This window comes from Scomber japonicus, chromosome 6 (assembly GCF_027409825.1).
Source record: "Scomber japonicus isolate fScoJap1 chromosome 6, fScoJap1.pri, whole genome shotgun sequence".
NCBI classification, from domain to species: Eukaryota; Metazoa; Chordata; class Actinopteri; order Scombriformes; family Scombridae; genus Scomber; species Scomber japonicus.
In genome coordinates this window covers 403,057-408,072 of record NC_070583.1, presented here as the reverse complement: position 1 = coordinate 408,072, position 5,016 = coordinate 403,057, and the positions used below count along the sequence as shown (strand labels likewise).

General features: G+C 42.1%; 1 pseudogene; it reads right to left on the bottom strand.

Moving 5' to 3' along the window:
* Positions 1–342: 342 nt before the first annotated feature.
* On the bottom strand, positions 343–4,148 carry LOC128360728 (uncharacterized; annotated as a pseudogene).
* Between the last annotated feature and the right edge of the window lie 868 nt (positions 4,149–5,016).

The following is a 5,016-nucleotide window of genomic DNA, read 5'->3' as shown; positions in this document are numbered from 1 at the left end:
TCAAGCTAATGATTGAAAAACATATATATATATATATATATAAAAAGATTGCACCATATTGAATATTTCATAAACACCATAAAATGTAGCCCAGTACTTTCACAGGTGTCAAGATTTCAATATAAGAATCGCAACGCTTTTTTAAATACATACCAGTTGCTGTTGGGAGGAATGCATGTGTAATGTCCATGACGACCGGCTTGGTTGTATGTTCTCACATTTAGTGATGTTTTCACAGTGTGGTCCACATGTGTCACCATCTTTACAGGAAAATCCAAGTTTTAAAAAAAGGCTAAATAAATTAATGTGGATTTGAGAAGCTGCTACATACCTTTGTGTGTGTCAGCGTGAAGACCTTGTGGCTGCAAAGGGGCTCCAACTGGTGATGGCAGATGTTGATGCTGTGCAGAGTTCTTTGATGGTCGGATTCCCAAGGCTTTAGAAAAGACATGGTTTAGTACAAGCATTATATTTCACATTTCAAGTATAACATTAAAAATCCCATATTTCATATTTGCCTAACATTGCTTGTCCATTTTCATTTAGAGCGATGTCATGCAGAGACTCTGAATCTCCTCTCTTGAGCAGGTTTTTCAGAATCTTTGTTTTTGTGTTTCGATGATGTACCAGGTTTCTCTTTGTAAAAATGTGCGTTGAAGGTGCCATGTTATTGAGGAAGTAATTGTTTTTCCGCAGAGTTGAAAACAGCTGCTCAGCCACCTGGCTATTCAGGGAACCCTGGAGTTCTGGGACCAGTTTGATCCTCCTTAAAACCTCCTTTGGATCCTTGGTGTTGGCCTCATGAAATTTGTCATAAAGGACATAATGGTCTGAAGACCCAGTGCAAGGATGCCCATCAACATCAGGATTTTGTAACTTTTCAGTCAACCAGGGAAGAGGGATTCTGAGTTTTCCCAGGTGAGCAGCTGTGACATTTTCGTCGGTTGTTTCAGCCAGTCTCCCTTCATGTGGCTTGATAGGTAGTGTGGTTGGGACACGGAGGTTGACGTGAGTTGCCAAACCACGAGCAAAATCATAAATAGAAACATTTGGCAGGTGCTTCCAGGAGAGAAGGAGATCAGCAAAATCTCTTGGCGATTCTGCCCTCAGGTTAAACTTTACACTGTATATAACACCATGAGGGCAGAGAATCACAGACCAGCCCCCTATAAAAGTAAGTTGAAAGTCTCTTTAGTTAATGTTAACACATTTCAGATTGTTTTTAAGAACAATGTTTGACCCATACCTGAAGCTCCCCAGATTTTTTGGAAGATTTTGTCATATGCATGTTGTTAAGCTCAGACAGTGGCGTAGCCAAATGTGCCAGATACCCCAGAGACAGAGACACAGAACAATGTTTCTTTAGTCCAAAAGTGTTTATTTACTCTGAAATGAGGGGGCGCTGACCGAGGAGGTAAGGGGGAAGTTTCCAGGGAGAGGTATGAGGGAAGAGGATCCAGGAGGCGGTTGAGAGGAGCTTCGGATGAGCGAGGAGACACTGGGGTTACGGAGGGAGCCTGGAACACAGAAGAACAGGATTAAAACAGGGAAAACTGGAATAGGCAGTGAAAGCGAGCATTCACAAGACTATACAAAGCTATGAGACACACAGCAGGCTAGACTGACCACAGTAGTCAACGTTCAAGCGACGGGCGCCCCTTCTCAGCCTCCTTTTATACTCCAGCAGTCCTGATGTTGATGAGGAGCAGCTGGGCTGATTGGAATCGCCAGCACCTGTGCTGGGCTGCCTGGCTGCTGGCTGCTGGGGAGCCACAACATATGTCTGGTTTTCATCTCGTCTCTTAGTCTGTTGATGAGGTCATTCCTTGATCCCTTTGAGTCCAAATTGCAGGCCTTACACAGCTTGCGCACTGTAGAAACCTTTTGAAATAAAGAAAATGTGAAATCAATTCAAATTTTGTTACACGCTGCAACAAAAAATTAATAACAATATATGTACCTTCTGCTTCATGAGCTCATCCATCAGACGGTCCTCTGAAACCATGCTCAGCTCAGCTTCAGATGAGGACTTTGAAGAGGAAACTTTTTCAAATTCTGTGTTTAACACAGTGTCAGATTTGCGTGTATTCTTCCCAATCCATGGGGCCCAGTGCTCAAAACTAGGATGGACAGCAAAGTTGTTCTTTGCATGGCCTATGGAAAAGGCACCAAACATGTAATTAATAGTATGTTACAGTTCAATTATTTATTAAATAAAGGTGATAACAAAGAAAGAACTTGTGTAAATACTTGGGAAAAAGGCACGCGAAATCATGTCAAGCTGCACAGAATCCCAGAACTCCTCAATATTGACCTCCCCAGTGAAGTTCTCGGAGACTTCTTCTATGTCACTCACTGAAAGAAACAGCTGTAATTTACTGTCTGTAATACATGCACAAACACATGCACACATGCATGCACGCACAACTTTGTGACTTACCAGGCAAGTTGAACACCCCTTTTTTATGGAGGTCCATCACAACCACTGGAGGATGGTAGCCACAGCAGACACAGGAATAAGAATAATTGTGGTTTGTCAATGCCTCGAAGTGGAGGTATGCATGGAGGATTGTATTTTTGGATGGAAATGTTACTTTCCTTAGGCCTTCCAGTGACTCGATTACCTTGGAGACTGAAACATTGTTCTTAAAGAGAAAAATATATTTCAGAAAATTACAGGCAGGGTTATTTCAGAGGAATAAACATGTACCAATAAACATTATCATGAAAGTTAAATTGTACTGACCTGTAAATTCAGCCGCAGATATAGACAGAGTTCCAGGTTCAATATGACACGATCATCAAAATTGTGAAGGCTGTCAATCCATTCCTGATAACGGTACACCATGTGGCACTGTGGGCATCGCCGGAAATAGGTTGATACATCTGTTAAAGAAAGAAAAAACAACACATTTTTAAACAATTTTATATTTTGTGAAAACATGTGGTGTTACAAGATTTTGAGTAATTGAGAATGTTACAATCACATTTTAAAAATACTTACGTTCAATTACACCATTCATAGTGATTATCCGTGCATTTTTGGAAATTAAAGTTGATTTTTCAAGATGCACAGACCCAGGACAGATGGTGCAAGTTGTCTCAGATGGATGCAACTCTGTAATGTAACTTGCTGATGGTTTTGGTTTAATAATGTCATCTGGCAAGGTGTCTGGAAGCCGTTTATGTTTGTTAATGTAGTGAACAAGTTGCTCCAAGATGTCTGCAGATGGCAGATAGAGACTATTTTGTTGTAGCTGAGGTGTAGCCTACTTGCTACAGTCTCTGTTCTGAATATTTCTGGTGTTTTCTGAAATAGATGCCACTTGCCAATGTTTTTGTGGACACAGGATGTTCTTGGTTTGGCACAAGGACAATGCCAGGTGTGAGCTGTGGAGTTGTAAGTCACCATCACCCTCCCAAGCCGACTGTAGTGGTGTAAAGCTGGCTCGTGTACAGACAAACAGTACTGAGTAGGATTTTTTTTAAATGAAACCTCTACACAGAGAGGGACGTGGTCCTTCTGTGCCTGTTGTTGCCTTTTTTTGCAGGTTGCCTTTTTTGCCTCACCAAAGAATTTCAAGTTTTTTTTTGCACATGAATAGGCACTGAAAATCCATGGGATGCTTTTTGTACAGCAGATATCCCATTTGTTGCATCCACACAGATAGCCCTCAACACACTGTCACAGGTTTTTTTCTTTCTGTGTTTCCTGTGAATGTGATTGTTCAAATTCTTTGCAAGGCAGATTAGGCCGCAATGAGAACATTTTGCCTTCTTATAGCTTGTAGTGTGCTGGATAGAGGAGGAGAAGGAGGTGGTAGGCTGGGCAGCGGAGGAGGTGGTAGGCTGGGCAGCGGAGGAGGTGGTAGAATGGGCAGCGGAGGAGGTGGTAGGCTGGGCAGCGGAGGAGGTGGTAGGCTGGGCAGCGGAGGAGGTGGTAGGCTGGGCAGCGGAGGAGATGGTAGGCTGGGCAGCGGAGGAGGTGGTAGGCTGGGCAGCGGAGGAGATGGTAGGCTGGGCAGCGGAGGAGGTGGCAGGTGGGGCACAGGGAACATCTTGTGGAAGAGTAGATGGTGGAAGGAGGGGGGGGGGTCGGGTGCAGCAGATGTGTCCAAAATTTGACAGGTCTCCAGATGTTTCTCCATGTCCGCTCTTCTTATAATGGTTTTGTCACAAATGAGACAATGGAAATGTGCGGTATTTCTGCAGTTTAAACTGCATTTGCAGATTTTTTGGTCTAGGAGGAAGTCAACAAAAGGTTAAATTTGCCAATGATTAAAAAGATATATGAGCACATGAAAACACAAACACATTCACATACACATACCTTTGAATGTGATGGCGTTCTTGAAATGTACATCCAGATGTTTCTGGAGCCTTCCTCTTTGGCCGGGTTTATATTTTGGGCAAAGGGGGCAATGAAAAAGCTTGCAACAAACTGTGCAGCGCTCCACTTTATAGCCCTCACTTGATGGAAAAATGGAGTGATGCATCTACATAACACAAAAAAGTGATATTATGTTCAATATTTTATTTCAGTTGGTAAAAATGTATACCATGTGAATCAAGTTAAACTGCTTCGGACTGATTGTGATGTTACATAGGCTACTTGTACTTTGCAAAAAGTGTCACTAACACCACGGCACAAACGCGCCTCGTAATAAGTAATACCTGGTTTATGACAGGTAACACTACACAAATGCAAATAGTGTAACACCTATAGGATAATTAACCGAGCTACCAATTGATTTATCAACGGTTAGATATAATGCACACGACCAGGAGGAGGGTCAGCAAAACCGCGGAAAAGCGGACTTGCAGATCTGAAAGCTAAATTGCATTCAGCATCTATGCTGAATGCAATTTAGCCTATAAAACTATAGAAACTAGCCTATAAAACTCTATAACCTATAAAACTCTATAACCTATAAAACTCGTATTTTGTTCAACATTTAGCTATATCTCAAATTAATTATTTAACGCATTACAAATAAACCCCTTTGCGCGGTTTTC